Here is a 24,551-nt window from a genome sequence, read left to right on the forward strand (position 1 = left end):
AATGTTTCCATAGCGACACGTCATGCATGTCACGAGCGCTGAACGCAGCCACAATAACACTGTATGACAGATGGATCGCTATTATTTTGTTTTTCCTTGTTTATTTAAAATATTCACAGACTTGCTTACCATGTCATTAACTATCTGATATTCTGATCCTCAAATATGTGTAAGTGAGTGTGTTTTGTCATTTGAAAGCCTTTACAAATGATCTTTATCTTGATCTATAATGCGAGATTGGCGCCGCCATCTTAGTTTGCCCCGCAGTTCGCAGACTCCTGTCAGTCGTATTTATAGCACGTGAATTCATCAGTTTCTCCCGAAATATATGCAAGTAAGTGGCTGCTGAACTGGAAGAAAAATAGAGTAAACTTTGTAGTTACTTGGGCCCATTATGTGTGTCTGATATGAGTAAATGTCGGCAAATTGTATTTGAATGGATTTATTGCTCCTTCCACTGATGTCTGACATCAGTGTGTATTTTATAAACTCTAAATATATTGTTTTAATGGTGCTTATGCGTATTTAAATGTCTGAAACCTTAAAAGAAATGTTATGTGGCTGAAAACACTGCATAGTTGTGATATGACAAGAGCTCCGTGTGTCTGTCTCGCAGCCAAAGCGTGAAAGCACAGTTTGAATCTGGCAGTTATGTGACGTTACTGAACGTTCGAAATCCCATATGTGGGACTGTACGCCCAGGGGCACAGAAATAAAAATCCCACATGTGGGACCGTACTGCTCAAAGGATTAAGTGCTATAATCGGGTCTCCAGTGCATCTAACAACCTAGAAAACGTGAAAAAGGACAACCCAGTAACTTTGTTTTAGCAAGCAATTTTTTTTTTTTTGGTTTTGGCAAGGCGCTGTCATTTTGTTTTCGCAAGCGTAGCAGGCCATAGCAAAAGGCCATAGCCATAGCAAAAGTTTGAGCAAAGCATGCTAACTTTTCTGTCGTTGGCTGCACAGATGAGCACAGACCACTATTTAGAGTCCCGTTAGCTTGGATAGCCTACAAGTTGACCCTGGCACGCTCGATTGCTAAAAAAGGAGCGTTTCTGTCCGAGTGATACTTTGGAAAAATATTAGACAATTCACACTGTTTGATAGCAATCATAAACGTTAGCTTGGTGTGTATGGTTCTTTTAAGCAAACAGGTACGCTATAGTGGGCTTCCATATGGGTTTTGCACAAAAGATTTACATGATGGCACATGCTAGTCGATGAGTTGAATCAACTCCACAACTACATACATTTATCCACTAACCATTCAGAAATGTTCAGTTGCTTTCTAAAAGTTGTAACTTCTTTCTGAGTCTCTCCATCAGTGTCCGACTCCATTTTGAACAATGTAAGGCTGAACACTGTTACTGAAAATCTTCATTTTGGCTGTGTGTGAGAGTCTCCAGCTTTGTTGTTGTTGAGCATCCGAAGCGTGAGCTGTTAAAGCTCCGCCCTCTTTTGGAAAGCGGTCAAAGAGCATTATACTGCACCCTAGACTGTACTATATTCCAAAAATTCCTTCTGTGACTGCTCAGCCGATCACTTCGCAAGCTTTCTTTCCTCCACCTTGAGGTGAGTGCTGGAGCAAGAAAGCCTCCACCTGTTATGTCTGGTCCATGCTTTAAGACTGTTCAGGCAGTAGCGTGGATCTTCTTAAATTCTGTTATGCTTTGGTTGTCACAATAGAGGAAATGCGGTCACTAAGCAACATATTTTGCATTGGATTACAGATTATATTTCTGCCATTTATTTATGGATTCTATTTATATGCTACGTCACAATGTCCATACGTTTGGTCAATCAGATTGACATGTGCAAACACATGCTTCAGACACCGTCTCACGTGGAAGCATTCCCATAGTGTTAATGCTATGATGGAGCATCTTGTTCCCTTCTTGGGGAACCGGGTTTCATAAGTAACCTGAGATGTTTTCTATGACAAAAAAAAAAGACAAAACAAACAAACAAACAAACAAACAAACAAAAACTTTTGGATCCTACTCAATATCATTGAGTCAAGGAAAAAGTCAATAAAGAGAAGTAAGGCAGAAAAGAAGATAAAGAGAAAACAGGAAGAAATGCAGAGAGGTGGAAATAAAAAAAATGCACACATAAATAAAACTAAATTATTAATTGAACTTTTGGCATGCATGTTGAAAGCTTTAGAGGATGTTCATATTCTTTTTCCTTTATATGTGGCTGAGTAAAATGGAAATGCTCTCATTAGAGACAGAGAGAGTAAGTTAAGACCTTGTTTCCGCAGCCCTTCTCATAATTAGGCAGCATATCCATAATTAATCTGCCCATTAATAACTGTGCTAGGTTTGATTGACAGCCAAGGGGCTGTGACTTAGGGTTAGGAAGGTCCATTAATTGTCTTTGCAAAATCAGACTTCAAACGGTGCATGGCTCACTTCCTGTTTAATGAGGTCTTAAAACATGGTGTCATACTTGGAAAGTCACTGTTACACACACACAATTATTCAACGAGACCCTGCAGGTTGTACCCATAATGCAGTGCATAAGTCCTGACGTTTTAGCCCCTGGTTGTCAGCCCGACTGAAACACAGGTTCTAATTATGGAGTAATGAAATGCCCTATTTTGTCTTTCTCTCTCCTTCCCTCTTTTTCAGTGTGTGCAACACATTTCAGTCACCACTCTGACCCTCACCTCATGCTGACCCCAGGCCCTCCTGCAAATTCAGCTTTTTTTATTTGTCCCAAAGACTACATTATTTGTCCCACTTACACAACCTGGCCAATTTTCCTAGTAACTTTAGTTTAATCAAACTTAACCTTAAATTCATCTTTTACATCTTATTATTTAAGAAAGCTATTTGCTGAGGACATGGGGCTTGATAGATGAACACACTCAACAAAAAATATATCTGAAACTTTTTCCATGAATAATTTGGAAAACTTAGATTGGCTTTAAATTGCGTAACGCTTCGTTTCGGAGTTTGAATACCCTCATTGTCGACTTTGTCAGAGAGAGTTTCTCTACCCTCCTCAATTATGTTCCTCAGCTCAAACGAAGCCTGGATTCTCTTGAACCATCTATCATAACACGTTTCTCATCTATAACAGTGACATCCATCAAACACTGAGGAATGTGCAAGCTCCAATAAACCTCACTTAATTTTGTTTCACTCTCTTCATAGCCTCAAGTGTGTATGGAATTACTTTGTTAAATTACTGAGCAAGTTATTTTGACTGGGCAGTTCACAAGGAAAATATTAAAATATGTGCAGAGTGTGCAATCTATGAGCAGTTCTTATTAAAAGTGAAATTTAAAACCCTGTTCCTGGTTCCAGTCAGTGCCACCTGTCCTTTTTTAAGGAATGGCTATTTCTTTTTAGCTGTGATACAACACACTCAAAAATACAGATTTCCTTGGTTTTCTTTGAACGTTCTTTGGACTATTCTCAAATCATGCTGGGATAAATTAGATCAGTTCTGTCACAAACTTGTGGAGTCTATGATTTTATTTTTGATTAGGGCAGTGATATTTTGGATGCACACACAGACGAGGCGATGGCGAGAAGCGAGCGGAGCAGAACAAGCATTTTCAATTCATTTCTATGGAAGGTGAGCGCCAGCATGAATCTCAGCTTCCATAGCTGCTCCGCTTGCTCTGCACCAGTGGACTAACACCATAAGGCACAGTGACCAAGGACACATGCTGGGGTTACTGTACACCTGTATGACTACAGGTGTGTTGGGATGCTCCACTCTAGTAGGGGTGGAAAGACACTAGGAAGCTGGGGGTTGCTGCTACACTGTAAAAAATTACTGTGATTTTAACAGTAAAAGATTGTAAAAATGCTGCGGTGAAAAACTGTTAATTGGTTTACAGAAAGTTTCCGTACTATATACGGTGAATAACTGTAATAGATCTAACGGTACATTTAATGTAATTCTACGGTAAAATACCGTTAAATTCACAGTTTTTGGAAGTGAAAAATAACAATTCATTGTAAAATTTACAGTGAAAAAACGTAAATTGACATTCCCACAATTCCCTGCGTGACACTTCACATTTGATATATTTTTGTTGAAATAACTCATTTTTCTCATTTTTTTCTAATAAGTTATGTACATTAGGTTTTTATGTTACATCTAATGTTGTTAAATTAATGTTTATTGCATTTTTAAAATTTCATGCATGTTACCATGATGGTGTTTAGTGTGTGTGTGAATGACACTGTGTGCACCTTCTATATATTAGTATTGTCCTCCTCAGCTTGTGGAAAAGCTGCTTGTGATGAACTTTGATTCATCATGTGACTCTTATCACCACTGTGTTTTGTAACTGTCAGTGTATTATAAAGATACAAAACAGATATTAGAACTTCATTATGTTGGTAAATTAACATTATATCAGTTAATGAAATATGTTATTTTACCGTAAATTTTACTGGGATTTTTTTTACAGTGTACTGAAACCCAATGTCAAATATACATATTTAAAATGTAAAATTCACATGTAACTCCGTAAGTATGTTTACGGTTTGATGTCATTTTTACAGTATTGTTCTGGTAACCACAGCTGCCGGTATTTTTCCGTAGAAACAACGGGATTTTTTTTACAGTGTAGTGTAAATCACAAACTAAGGCTCTCTGACTCTTCCATTCAGATAGATGTGCTTCGTTACTAAACTCATTTGGATTATTTTGATGCATTTCATTTTATTACCTTATTTCTATTATGTGTGATTTTATTTTTGTTTAAGGCTGTCTGGAGGGAGGAGTTTGAGAGAATTGGGGAGTGATATTTTGGATGCAGTCTCAGATTTGAGTGTAAGACACCAGGACCGAGGACGCAGGTTGGTGTAATTAAACCTTTGCAAAGACCTGCTCCCCTTAATTACTGTTGATTTGTCTGACAAGCCATGGTGCTGTCATGCCACACAGAGTGAAAAGTACATCGCGGAGCAAAGAGGACGCTGACAACACTTCAACAGACAAGACAGATCAGGTTACTTATGATATTAAACAAAGTCCCATCTTTCAAACTGTGTAATTTTTTAAGAAATTCAAAACGTTTTGTGGCTCTTTAGTGTGTCGTGACGCCTCAGTTCAAGCAGCTCGTGAACCAATCATCTCTTCCTAACTTGTTAATTTATAGCATCAAATAAACATGAATGAACATGAGAAGGAATGTTGTTTGAAACGCAGAAAGATGTCAGTACACACCATTTTTCAATTTCAAGTCCACCGAGGATAATCTTCCAAATCCTGAATGCTTTGTCGGACAAAATGGCGGAGTGGGTGTTATGATTGGTTAGATTGCTTGTCAATCAAACTCCAGATGAATGGTCAATTGTACACCTGTATAACTACAGGTGTGTTTGGATGCTCCACTCAAAAAAGCATGAAGGTCAACCCCAAACCAATCCCTCAGTGGGGCATAAGTAGATTGTATAAAAATGTATGAATAACATATGAATTCATACAAATTCTCCACCTTCAAAGAATATGTGTTCCTCAATTAACATCAAATAATATTTTTAAATGTGTTAAAAATGGCTGATAATAAAGAACAAAGCTATTGAAATGCATGGCATTGCTGGATATTAACGAATGTTTAACTAATGAAAATGTGTCACCATTAGCGCTGTTGTGATCGGATAACACATGAGAGTATTAGTACAAGGTGTAAACGAGGTCTGAGGATTTTCTACATGTATCAGTTCTACTTAACTCTGACTCTTTTCATTAAAGAGCTGAAGTTTTATGTGCAAGTGTTTGGGCAAAGTTTTATTGCCTCTTTGCAAGTCTTGAGTATCTACACTTTTCCCATTTTTAAGTCTTTCCTCTCATTAAAGTGTCTCTGGATTCCTCTCCATTACTATTTTACAGAATGCTTATGCGGCACAGTGCTTGGTCTCAGTTTCTTTCATGTTGTCTCGAAATAGAGTTCAATTCATTACACATACTCACAGATATCTCTCAGACATTTGCATTTCAAACTGAATAATTCTACATGTTTGCACAGCTCATTTTGTTGGCCGTTTTGTTGTTCTGGCACATTTTAAGTGCGCCGGCTGTGATAAGAGTTCACAGACGTGTTAAGTTCATTACGGTGAGAGAGTTCTGGCTTTGTTCTTGCGATGTAAAGATTAAGTGCAATGTAGTGTGTGCTCTTTGCATTGTATTTTTTGTTGTTGTTGTGTGTATGTACGTCGTATATATATATCATACACACAAACATTAGATTGTTATTATAGGGCCAATGATGAAAATAGGATCAATGGAGTAGAATATCACAGGCAGGGAAACAGAACTGTCAATGAGTAACGTGTGTATGCGTGCATCAAGAGGGAAAGTATGCTTTACTGATGTCCTTTCCTGTTTCCTAAGTAATGATGTTTGGAGCTCTTGCCAGACGATGCGCATATAGGAAATTATTTGGAACATGTTTCCATGCGCATACGTATATAGCCGAAAAAAGAAAATGAACCACCTCAAATAAGCATATACTGTATGTCCAGTTTTTGGAAATTTTAGTTGCATTTCAAATTTGCAAAAAAAACAAACAAACAAAACAAACAAACAAACAAACAAACAAAACACACACACACACACACACACATACACACACACACACACACACACACACACACACACACACACACACACACACACACACACACACACACACACACACACACACACACATTCATACACCTCCAGTAGTTTCTCTTTTAATGTCTGATAAAATGGTATTTCCAAACCTTTTTACTGTCATATTATGGCATGATGTGGTGAAATAGGATATTCAATAAGAAAAAGTGCTGTACAGTGCTTGGTGATTTTAGACAATAAGTAACTGCAGTTGATGAAAGTTATTACTCTGAATATAAATATTTCTTAATATGCACTGATTATTTACAAGACACGTATCTAATACACTCTCATGGTAATTTGTAACAATTTTACATTTTGGTGAACTGGTAGGAATTTGATCTGCTTACACCCCTCTGATGGTTAGGTTTAAGGGTGGGTTTAGGAGTAGACCTTCATGCTTTTTCCGTACAAAATTGCCACCTCGCCATCCCAAGGTGTTTTGTTTTGTTGAGACTGGGTAGCACATATCAGGAATGTGCATTAATAACACATATAGGCTCGGTTTTGATCCCATGTTGACTTTAAGGTCTTCTTGGTTTTTTTTTTTTTTTTTGTTGTTGTCTTTTTAATTTCTCCCCATTCATACAGCTGTTTGAGGTAACTTTTTCAATTATTTAGTATCTAGTTTTCCTCAGAAGTTATGTCAGGACATAACTGTGCATGCAAGTGGTGTGTTTGTGTGTGAGAGGGGTGTTGTTGGGATAGGAATCAAATCTAGGCCGTGTTTGACAGAACTCAACTCAAGGACAAGCACTGTAACACATGAAATGAAGAGGGGAATGGAGGGAATAAAAGAAATAAGAAATATGGGTTTGGCATTGTTGTCTGAGATGGAGGATTGGCGAGATGAAAACAGGAAGTGTATTGAAAATGTATCTCCCTCCCTTTTTTAGCTCTTAAAAAGAGAGGGGGAGAGATGCCAAAAGGAATATTTTATTGCTCAGATGACTTGACAGAGTTAACCCTTTTGTTTCATTCAAGTTTCAAATTTGTTAACTGTACATTTTATAAGTTCATACTTTCTCTGCAAATCATACCAATGACCTTGGTGTTTCAGGTTTATACTCTAGTGTTTGAGCTACAGGAATACCACAGTTGTTGACTGATGAGTATATCTGTGGCCGTTGATCTAGCCCTGCAAACTGCACTATGGCTGAACAGTGTGCACAATGTTTAATTAGTGATTTTAGTCATATAGGTATGTGAGTGTGTCCATGTGTGTTTCGTTTCATTTCGTTTAGTTTTTTTTTTTTTTTTTTTTCTCAGAGTACAACAGATTTTCATGAAAGCATGACTGGAAATTACTGTGTAATTACTGTGGAAACCAGACGGTGAGGTTGGGCGCTGGGTGCTAGCACACTGTTGTGAAAATAACACTGATTGTGACACTTTCTGCAGTGGGACGCTACTACAAGCTGCCACACTATCGCAGAGGATGCTAAACACGGTTCACTAAGACCAACTCACACCTTCTATTCCCAGCGTTTATTATGTGTGTGTTAGTTCGATCACAGTTAGATGTTTGTTGCATTTAAAATTTTTAGATGTCTGCCCTACATATCTCTTTTTAGAGTCATAGAAAAACAGCTGTACAGGTATGTTACAGTCAATACATTTATATATGTTTTTTCTGTGTGCGTCTGTACAGTATGTGTTATGTATTTCTATAAGAACTTCCTGGTCCTACCCTTGAGAAAAAGAAGTGCACTTGAATGTGCACTTGTAGTGTACTTCAAATTTTAAAAGTAGATTTTAAAACAATATTAATGAAATAAAAAGTCTCTTAAAAGAGAACGCTTTCATGGCTATGTTTATTAACACACTTAAGTACACTTTACACTTAAGTGCTTTACAGAAGGACACTATTTTGATGTGTTGACTTAACATTTACATGTAAAGTACTTGACTTAACATTTACATGTAAAGTACTTGATTAAAATTTTAACTGTAGTGCATTATTCAACATTACATTTAAAGTTAATATATTTTAAATGTTCTAAATTGAAACTTCATTACAAAAGTATAATTACAAATATATTTAAATTGTTTCAGAAGAAATTACATTATTATTATTATGTTTACAATATATGTTTGTGATAAGTGCGACGGTCAAATATCTAGTGCATGTTTATATAGAAAAACAATGGAAAAGCAGCACAGTGGAATACAAACAACAACAACAAAAAAAAAATGTGAATGGTCCCTAATAGGTGTCATTTTTTTTTTTTTGAAGTTTAATGAAATTTCTGTACTATTCATTAAAGTATGAGCACTTTACTGAGGTCTTAAACTTATATTCTCACCTATGCACTTGTCACAGACACGCCAGGCTCTACCATCACCCAACCACAGCGCACGGCATCACCTGAGTTCTGATCACGCACACCTGCATCCCATCAGCACAGTCATCAGCAGCAGCAGCACAAAAGGCACACACACTTACACAGTCACTGTCCGGTCTTGTTGGCATATGGTCTTACCTTAATGCTCACCTCAAGGACTCCTTCCAAGAGACTTACCTGTCTCCAGCGTGTTCCTCGTCTCGTGTGAGTTCCTCAGTGTCTTCTCAGCTCCAGTCCATCACCAGCCTGCGATATCTGCAAGAGAAAAGACAAGTATTACTCCAATATCCATATCTGCCATCTGTCATATCCGCCTTCACTTACCTGTTGTTCAATAAACTATATTACCTGCATTTTTGTCCTCTGTATTGTAACAGCACTTTTTGTAAGTCACTTTGAGTGCTTTAGAACAGAATTGATGTCAATAAAAGCTTTTATTGGACTAACAAGGAAGTTTTCAGCTCTGAAACTTACAGGATATTCTTATAGTATGATGACCTCTTATATGTCAAAAGCTCAAAGAAAAAATTTCTCAGTTCATCACCCCTTTAAAATAATAACCAATCACAGTGAAGAATCATCAATTTCCAATCAGGCTGAATGACTGAATACCTCATTAACACCACATCACGTAGTCACATCCACAAATATTTATCTTAAATGAAGAAGAAAACGCATACATAAATTTAAGATTTGAATTACACAAGTGTACTTTCAATACAATTAAGCACAATTCTTTTCCACAAAGGTTAGCCTTAGAATACAGTTTTCTGTCTATAATATTTAGCAAAAGCATCAAACACCTGTAGTGCTTAGCAGTGTTTTATTTTGAAGTGAACTTGTAGATCCAAAGAGAGGTCTAGACAATTCTGCTGAAACTTTTTTTTTTCTTTTACCAGTTTTCTGTAACCTGTGATGCTATTACATGAAGACATGGGGTATATGGTAACAATATCCTTTGTTATTAAAGTCCAACAAGACCAATAAACTTGGGGTTAAGTATTAAGTTATTTGCTCAAGGGCAGAGTTGAGATAAAGGAGCAATCTTTCTTTTAGGTTACAGATCAGTATGATTTGAATCTTAAATTGTGTCATTAGCCATTAAGCTGTCTTTATCCTTGTTGCATCTGTATTCATTTCCTATATGATCTGGACCCTCTGTATAGAATATATATACTTTGTTGTGTGTGTGTGTGTGTGTGTGTGCGTGTGCGTGTGTGTGTGTGTGTGTCTTATCTTGCCCAGAGAACCATCTGAGCCAGGATCACTGCCGATCTTATCAACCAATCTGGAAATCGTTTTGCGGCAGTTTGTCTGACCACCAAGATCACATTCCCTTGCCTTGAAAATCCCATTTTTAAAGCTCGACTGTCACCATATACACACCCACATGTGAGTACACATCAAATAAAGGACATATATTTTAACAATAATAAAAAATGTAATACAGTGCACAAGCTTGAGTGTGTATTTCTATTTGTGCATTACACAATGAAAACAGTAACTGGCATCAGGAGTATGACTAAAGGACAGTAGGTTAATAGGATTGCTTTATTGCCTATGAAGACCATCCGCAAGGCTGTAATGTGTTTGAAGGCCTTGTTCTGTCCTCATCATTCAGGACTATCAATACACACTCACACATGCACAGACTCAAATAAACTTTACTCCCACACAATCCTTGTGATATCCAGTCTTTCCTAAACCATTACAGGAAATGTTATCATTCTGTATTTATATCCATTAAGAATTAAGCCTGGTTTGTGCGCATGGGTGTGTGTGGGTGTTGTGTTTTGGAGTTGATAAGAACGTAGTCATGCAGAGGATGGAAAAGCAAGGCAGTGGGGCATCAGATTAAGGCAGGAAGCAATTACAATATTTTGGGTGTATGTACTTGTAACTAAGTAGTGGCTTATAGGTTGCTTCTTACTCTCACACATACTGAATTTTTTTTCCATACAGGACATCCATACCAGATATCAGTGAAAAATGTATGTGTCATAGCTGTTTAATATCCCTGACCATGAAAATAAATGGCATGGAGACCATTATACAATTTTCAGTGTAATTTTCAGTCTCGATACTTCACAAACCTTATTTACTGGCATTGGTCATGCGCTACATAAAACAACTCATTTCTTGCACTCAATCATCTTTGCTGAAAATGCTAAAAGTTATGCTGTGTTTGAACTCATATTCCTCTGAGAGTGAAGATTGTCTTGGATGCAGATGAGGGTTGTTCTCTCATGTTCTTATTTCTTTCTAATCAAATTACTATAAAATCACATCCTGTCTCACCAGCCGTTCTCATTCAGATTGCTCTAAAATTGTTTCCAGCAGTAGAGCCTTGAATTTTCTTCTGTGGTATCAAGTGCACTGTGTATTAGTACAAACTTTTAATAAATTTAATTACAGTTATCACTGGCCAACAGCTTACTCTATAAATCAAACACTCATATCTATTTCTGCATGTGTCCTTGTCTAACAGACATAAAGGAGTTTATATCTAGCCACCATGACACTGAATTTAATGGTTATATTATCATCTCGGCCCCTGTGAATATTTACATTTGATTTTCAAGATTGAGGCAGGTTGTCTGTTTGCTTTTTTTTTTTTTTTTTTTTTTTTTTATAAAGCAGCAAAATAAGACACTTTATAAGAAAAATACACTGAAGGAAAGCGATGTTCTATGTATTAGACACCTTACTTGTTCATATTTAGCATTCATTTTTGACATTCCAATTTCAGCCCTAATAATGGTGTCTTCCTATTAATTATACATGTTTTGGTGATAAATAAGCATAATCACCAAAACAAGTATAATGTTCATGTTCTGTTAAAAGCACAATATGTAGGATGTTTGGATTGATATATCTAAAAACCACTAGAACAATGTTATATATTTTGTTGACTTGTATACTTAAATTATCCCAAATCTTTCCAAGAATGTTTAAATCCACAGAAATAAGCAATGTTAACCAGGGCACGGAGCGTGTCTGTGTGTCGCCTATCAATGACATCATACCCACGTTACCCTTGGTTTCCGGTTTTATTTTGTAGAAACCATGGAAACACCAAAGATGCTTTAGTATATTATGTGTTTTATTAGACAGGTGAGCAACTGTTTGGATACATTAATTGACAGAAAACTCATGTTATATAGCTCAGCACAGTAAGTCTTATTGTTTAAATCTTGTTTTCTTGATTTACTGTGAGTACCATGTTTTACCATGCCTAATATTGATCTAGCTTACTGCAGTGTGTCGAGTGAACGCAGAGTATCACTATAATAACTTTATACACACAAATGTATCTAATATGATATAACAGCACTGTTTTACCTCACATACGCTTGACCGGCAGAAGAGGAAGGGGCTACTGCGGCATAATAAAAACTCCACTGCTCTCGAGGCATGTGTCGTGCTCGTCTCTCATTAGCAATTGCTCCAGCGGCCTCGTTCAGCTCCCACAGCACTCAGCCCTGCTCTGCTTCATATTACAGTAACTTTAATAATCTAATCCATGAACATGATTTCTGTTCAAGTCCTGTCCTGATTCTTTTCCACCAGTAGTAGACGTAAAGACAACAAATTCCATGATTCCACGAAATTAAGGTGTCATCAAGCTACGCCTTAATAATAAGCAACCTCTAGCTGCAAAATTTTACATATTGTTGCTTTAAGGCTAAAATGTTTGGGGTGTAGATACACAATATATCAGTATCGGTTGTAAACCGATACTGGTTACACTTCAAAATACAGTTTTGTCATTAATGAATAACTACACAGGAACAAATGAGTAACTCAATATTAACACTTGAGTATTTAATATTAACTATAGCAAATTAGCTCAAAAGAAATATGAATAATTAATCATAATCAGTTATAATTAATTATAAATATTTGGATCAGTTAATAAAATTCACTGCATGAAAAGTCTAATATCTGGGTTAAATTGGACATTGGAAATTTCAGTGAAACTTGTGCTAAAATTTTTCCAATTAAGTGTGGGGATTCCCATACACGTCCACACACTTGAGATACACAGAGATTTTTGGATAGAGGATTTTTCTGATTACAGACACTGGACATGTTCAGAGATTTTGAGTAGACTATACCAGTAATTGCTGATTTCATGTCTTTTCTGTTTTTGTGGCGTTATCAGTTAAAAATAAGTTATAACAGGTTATTTTAAATAATTTTCATGATTCCAACTCACTTAAAATACTCAAAAAGCCACTCAATGGTAGCCATCAACTGGTGTAAAGATGTAACCAACATAAGTGTCACTGAATGAATTATTAGTGAGTGTATCTAAACGAGTCTTTTGATGAACAGAATCGCAAGATTTGAGATACTGGTAATCTGGGATTAATCAAAATCCACACTACTCGCAATTATGGCCATCTCGGGCTTTGTAATCGAGGAAATGTTCACCGTAATACATCGCGAAAGGACATTTCAGGCCTCACATTTGGAGCTGAATAATGAGACTCAATTCCTGACGACAATGAATCGAATCTTTTTGGAATCGTTTACTGTCTTGACCCTCGAGTCTGTTCTTTCCCCTCCCACACTGCAGATCTTCTCTTGCATGCGCAGCAGCAGAGAGCGTCCGTTATTTTCTGAGGCTGAGAAGACATAAATGTTAAGCGTGAATTCATAATACTTAACTTTTTGAAAACAATGATCAGGGCAAATTGTACTCATTTTGTCTTCTGGGAGACATGCAGGTATCTTCTGTAGCTTCTGAAGGGCAGTATTGATTGAAAAAAAAATATGGCATGCCCAATGATACTTGATACTTGAGTTGTATAAGTTTCTGAATGAGATGGAGCTCTGTAATCACTCCCTGACTTTGCAGTGTCCTTCGCAAATATATTCATTAATGCTTTTGGATTTAATTATTTACAGTTTTGCATGACCACAGACCCCCCTGATGTTTTAAGTAAGAGTCCACCGATGTGTTTTCTGTACATACAAGCACATGATTGTATTGATTGTATTGCACATGAATGTATTTTAGCAGGTCGGCCTGGTATGCCTGCAGAATCGACATAGTGTGCAGATATGCCACAGCTTGCTGCCGAATACACTTTACCCACCAAGGATGATGTAGCTTTAAGATGCTTGGTGGGTAATGCCAGTACTTTAAGGGACAATGCTGACTCAGGGGAGAGATGGCTCACAAGTGTCTCTTCAGCCCTGGGCATCGTCCCATAACCGTGATGTTTAAGCCCGTGGATGTTAGAATACGTGGATGTCTGAGGGCTAAACACATGGAATGAGACTGGTCTTTTCCACGACCTCAACACCTTGGTATGGAGGTCAGGAAAGAACGGCAAGCACTGATGTAGAGGTTGAGCATGTGAAAGCAGGAAGTCTTCATCTAGCTTGATTCTCTGCCTAGGCTCTTGTTTGTCAGCTGGCCACTCAATGTTTAATTTAGCGACCACATGAGTGATCATCTCCACAAGCTTGTCACATGCAGGAGAATGAAGTGACAAGTCTTCACTTTCTCCTGCCTCAGAACTAGATATATGCAGTACCAGTGTCTAACTTGGGGAGTAAGTAACAGCAAAGCGTGCTTCCAACCCCTGAGATGAGGCACTGGACCTGACAGGTAAAGGCAGAGAAAGGGCAGCACCCATCTCTAAACTGTCTGTTAGATCCATTTGTGAACACCATTAATTGAGCCGCCTCTCTGCCTCGGCAGAAGCGGGACTCAACCCCCGAGGATTGTGAGCCGAGACGTCCGCCTCGAAGAGCGCCCGGCGGGAGTGCAGCCTTCTGAACGGTAGCCACTCACAGTGCTCACAATCAGCCCCTCAAGGGCTGACTGAGCATGCTGCATTCCCAAACAAACAACATTAAATGTGTATCCCCACCCGTGATATAGAATGGGCAGGGATGAACACATTTTCTGAAATGTTTTTTTGCTCGCCATTAGATATGTATGCTTGAACTGTGAATGAGACAGACAAACAATAAATAGAGCATACGATTCACATAGAGCACTTGCTAAAGACACAGAAGCTAACACTCTTTGGTCTGGGTATGCTTTATAGATTCCTGGTCGGTGACGTCACCCATCTATGACGTTCCATCACGCCACTGCACTGATTTCATATGCGATTCATGATGCAATCATGCAGAGGTGTTCCCACAGCGTTTTGACGCAACACGAGTTCTCTTGAAAGGGAACTAATGACTTCAATGGTCTAACACTTGTCTTTTTTTTTTTTTTTAAGAGATCTTAGCAACATCTCAGCCTGTGCTCAGAGTTTTCTCCTTAAAGACTCTGAAGCTTAAAGTTTAGTAAACTCTTAAAGTTTAGATGAGGTCTCAACAACTTTACAAAGTGTGCACCAATAAAGTAAAAAAAAAGTCCATAATTTCAGCGTTTAAGCCTTTATTAAGAGTGAAAATATGCAGAAATAAGGTTCATGTTACTCTTAATGATACAATGAGAAAGCTCTACAGTTTATGTGGATAGGGCACATGATATGTGACCCGCTCTGGCGAAATGAGTCGGAAGTCGTTCTATTTTAAGATATGGGCCGATAATGTGGAAAAACAATGAAAATATTGATTTTTTTAAGCTAATTTCAAAGAACAGACTTTCAGAAATAATCTCCCAAAGTTTCGTAGTCCAGATAATTGAGTTAAGGTATTTAAATGGCTATTAAATTTGAAATGGTTTTACTAAATTCGCTGGAAATGAACTTCTCAACTCCTCTCATCACTTATGAGCATTTCCCGGTAACCCCTGAAACGTCACTATCTCTGCTCTACAAATATGGAGTCCGAAATTTTCGCATGCGTTTTTTCGTATTCGCAATCCTAAAAATTTGTCACGCACCGAGACCTTGCACACTGATTCCGATGCGTATTAATGAATGCGTTGCGAAAAAATCGCAAAACAATACAAAATGAAGTCTTCAAGCAGTGAGCACGATTAGTTGTCTCCTCTAGAAAAAGAAAGAGAAAATATTGGGTCTATTCAATCCCGAGATTGCATAGAGAGAAAGAAGAATTCACCTCATCAAGGAGCTGCGGGATTATCCAAGCGTTTCAAAGTTTACTTCAGGATGTCAGTGGCTCTGTTTGATGCTTTACTACTGGCACAATCTGTCTTTATATTCGGTCTCTTTGTGTTCCTCACGTTGTTAGTCATTCAGTGCTGCTGTTTTGTGCTGTAGGCAACATGGATAAACTTGTCAGATGGCATTCTGGATTTTTGCGTTCGCGTACGGTGGCTCTGAATTGTCAAAACGTCTCTCAAAATGCGTGCCACGGATGCGAAAAACGCAGAAAATCGAACCTGATCCGAATATTTTTTTGACGGACGAAAGTTTCGGTGGCAGTGTGCAAACGCGATTGACATAACGTGAGGTCGAATTTATTTTTTAACGTGCGAAAGTTTCGCATGCGAATTTCGGACTCAGTGTGCAATGACCTTTACACGTTGTATAGAACCAATCAAAAAGCTTAGAAATGTAAACACACTGACATAAACGCTGATTTTTAACAATGGGAAGCCCCGTTTCGACTGACAGGCACGTGATCGGTCCAGCCATCCTGTCAGATTAGCGTGCCTTATAAAATAAAACTCCCGTTAGCGTGTCTCTATTTAAAAGCCAATAAAAATTTAATCCATATAGGTAGCACAAAAATTCTTTTTGCATACAAAACCAAAGACTTTAAACTTTCATATCAAGCCTCCAACATGCTTCTGTTGCGTTGTTTTCACCCTCTAATGAGTCTGAGTAATATGCGTTTACAACAAAAATAGCACAGCAGCTAACTGAATACAGGTATGTATATTTCACATGCTCATAACTTCATGAAAAATGCACAGATCAAAAAAATGGCACATCAATATTTAAAGCAGATTCTCAAGATTAAAATGAATCCAAAATCAATATAATATATTGCGTTGATCACAAGATATTACTCACGGAATGATTTAACATACTTAGCTAAAAACATGTCTCTCATCTCTTCGGGATGCAGTGTGTATCCAATGTTCCCGGACCCATCCATGTTCGTTCTCCAACGTGGAATAACACAAAATAATTTTAAAGCTTAGAATCTCATCTTTTTAATGCATCTAACAATTTTGAAAAACTCCTAACGAGTGCAGACAAGCACCTCTAAACCTGAGTTTACCGCCCGTTGGCGCCACCTGGCTGCGGAAAAAAATGAACAAAATTTTTTCAAACTATTCTTTATGCTATCACCACGAAATTTGAACCAGATGCAGCTCACATGTAGAAGAGCATCACCAAAAAAGATTTTTTTTTTTTTTTTTTTTTTTTAAAGATCTTATTTTTTTAAAAGTATGTATATTTTTGTCTTTTATCAGCTATTTCTCACCAAGAAAATTTCCAAATGTAATGTAATTTATATTTTCTTAAAACTTAAAATGTTACCTACCTTTTGTCTCTTCTTGCTAGAGTTTTGGAGTTATGAGTCTTTACTTTTGTGTGTGTTGTGAAAAAAAAAAAAAAAAAAACTCTAAAAAAGCCTTCAGGTCTTAAAGGGTTAATTCAAATAAATACTTTCAAATAATTTGAGCTTCAGCCTGGTTTAGCATTTATATAAATGTCTTTGGTCAAATTAAGCTGTAGAATAAATAGTTTATCCCTTTAAATGCAATGGATTTTGAAAGATATCAACAAAAAAACGGGCAAAAAACTTTAAAAGCGGTTTTCTCAGGTTTTCAATTGGAAAAAGAGGGCAGACGACTATAATTCAAATGGGTATATCTTTAAAACCATTCAAGGTATGAGTTTGACTAGGATATCATTTTAAAGCTTATTGTCTCATTTTTCCATTGATACCACATATGTTGTTGGAAATTGTAATGTACCAGACGCTGTTATCAGGAAAATTGCTACAGCAAAGGTAACCCTGGAGCTTTCTTTGCCGAAAGGCACATCAAATGGCTTATGACTCAATCCTTGACTAATTTGACTAATTTGATTATTAATACATATTATGTGATGTTTGAGACATTTGACATGATATACACTTTGCAAAGTTATTTAGCTTAGGAGAAAAGTCTAAGCACAGTATATGACGTTGATGACATCTCTTATGAAACTTTAGAGGAGACAAGTCTGAGGACGGTGTGTGATGTTGTTGAGATCTTTTCTGAATCTTTAGAGGAGACAAATGTGAGATCACTAGAGTAGAGACCTGCGTGGGCCCGCTCCTACAGGATTCTGTCCCGCTGCCGCCCGCTTCCGCAAAAAAATATGTTATAATGTCCCGCTCCCGCCCACGACATTCATGTTTTGTCCCGCTCCCGCCCACGACATTAATGTCCGTACATCCATGAAATATTAAGTTATGTGTCACCACAACATCCCAGCATAAACGCTTCTGATAAAATATTTGTTATTAAAGCATCAACATTCACAAACCACAGTTAGTTTTAACCAAAAAGTAAGCTGTGCTGCGTGCATGGTTTGGTATGGCAGAATGTGCGCAAAGAGTGCTCCCTTTATCAGGGCCATGTTATCCTAATGGGCAACATGGGCTGCAGCCCAGGGCCCTGAACACTAGGGGGCCCTGAGACAATTCTCTGTTGCTTTTTAAAACGCATTGTTGGCACACACCCGAATCAAGAGTCACAGACCCAGCGGACACGCACGCAGAAATACAAGGACATTGTCACCTCAACTTGTCGAACGAAACAAAATGTAAGGAAATGTAAGGAAATATGACAGTGTAGTGGCACAGCATTTGAAATATATTTTTTAGATATTTCTATTTTGCGGGAGTCCAGCGAATCATTTGATTCTCCCGCGACCCGCACACGTGTCTCACCGCCTGTCTGTTGAGACAAATGTGAGAGCTCCAGGTAGCTATAGAGAAAATATGAGCACAGTGTCTGATTTTGTTGAGAAAACTTTTGAAGGAGACCATTGTGAGGGTATTAGATTTTTTGTCTCAGGAAACAAATGTGAGAAGCAGGAGATTGTGATTGTGTGTGTGTGTGTGTGTGTGTGTGTGTGTGTGTGTGTGTGTGTGTGTGTGTGTGTGTGTGTGTGTGTGTGTGTGTGTGTGTGTGTGTGTGTGTGTGTGTGTGTGTGTGTGTGTGTGTGTGTGTGTGTGTGTGTGTGTGTGTGTGAAAAAGATTGTCGATGAGTGTGAAAGGCGCATGTCAAAGTTTCAAAGTTTGCTATAATAAGTATCCTTCACACCTAAAATACCAAAAACTAAAAAAACTACAATGATTAAAGGGGAAAAGATGCTCCTTTGATGAACACAGTGAGTGCATATGTGAGTAAATGATGAGTGTTTAACTGTTCCAGAGATTATTAGCTGCCATCAGGCAAGTAAGGTGGCACCATCCTGTGCATGTGAAGCGACTAATATAGACTACAGTACACGTTTGCTAAATTACTATTCATAGCACGTGAGTCAACATGCATGAAGAAAGCATCATGGTGTAAATGACGGTAATAATGTGCATATACATGCACGCGTGTATGTGTAGTTCAGAAATACGTAAGCGTGACTTCAGAGAGTGGATTAATCGTAGTGTGTGTTTGCTCTATGCCAAAATGACACCACGTCACCCTGGCAGTCTGGGGTCATACATGACCAGATTGTTGTTGAAGACTGTACATCACATTCATAAATTTGTCATAAATGCACAGATGTCCTGCTGACATAGGGGTTTTGTTTGACCCCCATACGTATCAGGCCAGATGTAATACAATGTAATACAACGTAATACAAAACTCTGAACAATTGCAGCCAGAAACAATTACTTACAATGTAATCACAGCAGCACATTGATGATAATAGGGAATTCACAGCAGGCGAAAAGGTTGTTTGATAAAAAAAGAGAGAAACAGCCATTGTGTTTGTCCATGTGTGTCACTGGATGAAAAAGAAAGCACAATTCCATAAAGGCACCTATTTTCTGAAGGAAAATTTAAAACTTCAGTTTAAATTGAAGGTTGTCACAAAGCTTGTCAAATCGCACCACCATATTCTGTGATGGTGTCACTGAAGAACATGGATGATTTGAAATATAAGATGGGAAAATTATGAAAACCAAGATGAACATCATGATTTTCACAATGATTTAATATTTAATTTATTTGTTAAATTGTTATAATACTTTAATTAAAATTTTATTTTCCATCATTTTCAAACTAGCTCAAAATGTATCTAATGCAAAAATTATTAAAATATTTAATTTTATTAAGGATACATAAAATGGGGTTTTCACAAATCTTAAGTTGCTTCACCATGTTCTGTGAACAATTACTGGATAATTTAACCTTAATGAATATTAATGTAATGAGGAATGTCTCGGTTACTGATGTTATGTTGATACTGACTTATTGGGGGGTGTCACTTGGGAGCTCCAATCACCTCTGAGTAGTAAAAACGGGCCAATGAATATTGGCGAGTGAGGTTTGCATGCCGTGCCACTCCTAACCAGATATATTGGTATAAAAGGTGGCTAGCACTCACTCATTCAGGTTTTGCTGAGGAGCCGAGATAGGGATCCCAGCCATTCAGCGGTGGTTTAGGGTTGTGGCAAGAGGGACATAACACCTTTGTTCAGGCCTTCACACTCTAAAAAATGCTGGGTTAAAAAAAACCCAAGCTGGGTAAAATATGGACAAACCCAGCAGGTTGGGTTAAAGGTCACCTATTATGCCCTCTTTCACATGATGTAATATAAGTCTCTGGTATGGTCAAGTTTCAGCTTAAAATACCCCACAAATTTGCCCCTATTTGGGGGTGAGCAAAAACATGCCTTTTACTATATTAATATATTGCTGGCTAAAAAAATAAATCCAAAATTGGTTGAAAAAAATGGCTGGGTAAAAACAATCCAATCCCTGGTTTTGTCCATATTTAACCCAGCAGTTTTTAGAGTGCAGGGAACGAGGGTCACATCAGTAACCAAGATGTTCCCATTCAGTCAGTCAAGTTCAACGTTATGTCGATACTGAGGGATTGGAAAAGCACCACAGCCACTAAACTGTGTTATGAGGTTCGGAGACGCAGACAAGTTGTAGCGTGCCCTTTTTGCATCTGTACTCACACAGTGATAACCTACCCAGCACCCCATGTAAGCCCAAGGAAAAATAGTCCTCCATAACAATGGGATGGATGAGAGTGCTTCGGTTCTCAGTTCCCATATTTTTTAGCCATGACCAGTGTTGTTATCACTGGTGAAGCATGCCTAGTCCAATGGAGAGGGACGCTACAGAGGCCACATCCTACCCATAGGGAGGTAACATGGTAGATACACAAACTGAACTGTGGGGCAGTGCTACATATGGAAGATCTCTGTGGTAGGTCCTGCCTAGCCAGGAATGGAACTATGTAATGCAGAGACAGGGCAGAACTGAAACTGCCTATGTAAAGTCACAAGTTTACAGATAGGGAAACTGTACCATGGAAGACCACACATATGAGATTACCAAAAGGGAATCACAGTAGATGGGCATCTAGCCCAGTACAAGGGCTGACTGACCGGGCATGCACACGATTACTGGGCCTGGTGTTGGACGCCACCGCCACATCTGACTGCCAAAGGATGCTGGAGGAATTTGAATCAAGGTTCGCCGAGTGGGGAACTTACCTGAAGAGCAAAGTAGTCACTAGTATACTCCCTTAGAAGGATATGGTGCTGTAAGCGAGACACAGAGCCAGACTTCCAGCGCATTACCTGTTTGTACCCAACACATAGGAAGAAACTAGCTCCACCCAGAGATTGTAGAATCTCACAGGGAATTAGGTATTGCCCAGCCTGCAGCTCTGCAGATGTCTGCCAGAGAGGCGCCATGCACCAACACCCCAAATGGAGAAGAGCCCTCACTTACAGGAGGCATGGGTCACCTTAGGACTGGTACGTTAATGTGATGGCATCTACTATCCAGTGGGCCAACCTCTGTTTGGAGACAGCCTTTACCTTCTGCTGACCTAGAAAGCAGACAAAGTGCATATGTTGTCCACGTAAACATGCAGTGCATTTTAACAGCTATTTGCCACTTGTTTGCCACCTGATGTCACCTGTTGGAGTTTGGGTTCCTTGCCGCTGTCGCCTTTGGCTTGCTTAGTTGGGGACACTTGACATTTGACTTGACATTTGATATTCAACAGTGCTTTGATCTGCCTGCATTAACACTATTCTTTAAGAGCTGCTGTGCAGCCAAAATAATGTACCAGTAATCAATGTGAAGCTGCTTTGACACAATCTACATTGTAAAAAGCGCTATATAAATAAAGGTGACTTGACTTGACTTGACAGGGCCAGGCCGAACTCAATACACTGACTGAAAATGTGTCCATATTGACCAACACATGCTTGCCCTGAAGCAACAGTCGAACCCAGCGCAGGGCAAGCAGCACTGCCAGCAACTCCAGGCAATTGGTATGCCACTGCAGTTGAGGTCCTGTCCAGGAGATAGTTCAGAATGTGAATGCCCACCTCCCTTAGTGGGAGAAGGGCAGCCTCCACGACCTTGGTAAACACACGGGGAGACAGGAACAGACCAAAGGGGTGGGCCTTGTACTGGTTTGCCCGACCCTCGAAAACATACCAAAGAAACAGCCTGTGTCGAGGTAAAATCGAGACATTAAACATCACTGCAAACCAATCTTGAGGGGAGGAAGCATTTCTGGATTAGCATCCAAGACCTATCCACCTTGTGAGATGGGAGAGTCAAAAAAATGCACTTTGTCAACATGGTGGAATCCCCACGTTGAATCCCCACAAACCCCCTGGCCACCCCACCATCAAGAGTAGTGAGTGTTCAGCATCATCTTCCTCTCCAGAGGACAATAGCCCTCTCTCTGATGCAGCTTTCCAAAGTTCACATTTACAGAATGAATGGTATGTGTATATAGGGTGCTTCTCAAGGAGAGGGCTCTGAGCTCGGTATTTGGCCTGAACCCAAAGTACTCCCCCCGTATTCCTGGCTGTGGTAGGAACAAGCCAAGAGTGAGGAGTCAGGGTGGTGGAGGAATGCTAGTAGGTCAGATCGGTAGTGTGTGTGTGTGTGTGTGTGTATATATATATATATATATATATATATATATATATATATATATTACAATTTAAAATAACTGTTTTCTATTTGAATATTTGAATTTAAAATGCAATTTATTTTTATGTTGGCAAAGCTGAATTTTCAGCATCATTACTCCAGTCTTCAGTGTCACGTGATCCTTCGAAAATCATTCTAATATGCCGATTTGCTGCTCAGGAAACATTTATTATTATTATTATCAATGTTGAAAAAAGTTGTACTTTTTTTTTTTTCAAGATTATTTGATGAATAGAAAGTTCAATAGACATTTTGAACTTGAGCTTCATAACTGACTGTTTCAGATAAAACTGATTCAAAATTGGACGCAACTCGCCATCCTTCATTGGAATGATAAAATAACGGCTGTAGAAACTGGCTTCTTTGTCAGGAGGAACTACATGTTCTATGGCTCCTCTTACCTCTTACCTCTTGTTCCATAGCCAGAGCATGCTCAGGGCCCACCACTGTGGGTAGGGCCCCCATAAATCTGGTGGGACAAGACCCGAACTGAATGGTATAACCCTTTTCGTTTGTACGCAGGACCCAAGGAGAAATATTTGGCAGTAGCTTCCACGCTGTCAGATATGGTCTCTGGCCTCTGGTGTTTTTCAAGCAACCAACTCAATGTCCTATAGCAGCGAACCGGCAGGAAACAACCGAACTGGTCGCTCTGAGACCCTCTGCAGAGGGAGCAACCATCCTAGTGCTACTACATTTCCAGACGGACAGTGGGATATATGCTTGCTGGAGACTGCTGAGCCCTGAAACAAGTGAGTTGGCAGGGTTGGCAGAACGCCCCCCTGAGGGCACTGAAGGGAGCTGGGCACTGTATAATGAGGTGTTAACCATTTCCCTTCGGAGGGGACTACCCTCAGAGGCCTGGCACCCCTGGCTCCTCAGATTTGTCTTACCCCTTGAAGGCTGCAGTTGAGAACGCCTCCCTGTTCCCCCTTCTTTCTGGGGGGAAGCTCGGGTAGCAACACTGTTTTTGTGAGGAGCTGGCTTTAGATGTTTGGGGCTGCTCCTGCTCAGCAGCTCCTGAAACCTGAAGGGGAAGGACAGCGGTTCAACTGAAACAATTTTAGGGGCTCCTGGGGCATATGGCATCTGCAGCCATGGTAATGCTGCTCGGACTGATGAATATGAGACCGCTTCAGCACTGGCTACATGGCCAAGTCCAGAGATGGGCATGGCGCCGCGGCACACTCCACGTGGCCATCACACCTATCTGCCCTTGGTCAGACCTTCGCGACCACTTGTTTATTGGTCTCCTGAAAACGAAGAGGCCAGGAGGCGACAGCGATGTGTCCATAAAGAAGTTATTTTCTTTTTCCTTAACCCTTTAGAACCTGAAGCTAAAATAGGTAGTTTTCACATATTTTGTTTTTTTGACTACAAAATTATAACACAATGTGCTATTTTCAAGTAGAAGGTGTCATTTTTTTTTTCAGAAAACAAATGGCTTTCAAAGAATTACAGTTATTGACAGTGTGTGTTGAGTT

This window comes from Chanodichthys erythropterus, chromosome 12 (assembly GCF_024489055.1).
Source record: "Chanodichthys erythropterus isolate Z2021 chromosome 12, ASM2448905v1, whole genome shotgun sequence".
Taxonomy (NCBI): domain Eukaryota; kingdom Metazoa; phylum Chordata; class Actinopteri; order Cypriniformes; family Xenocyprididae; genus Chanodichthys; species Chanodichthys erythropterus.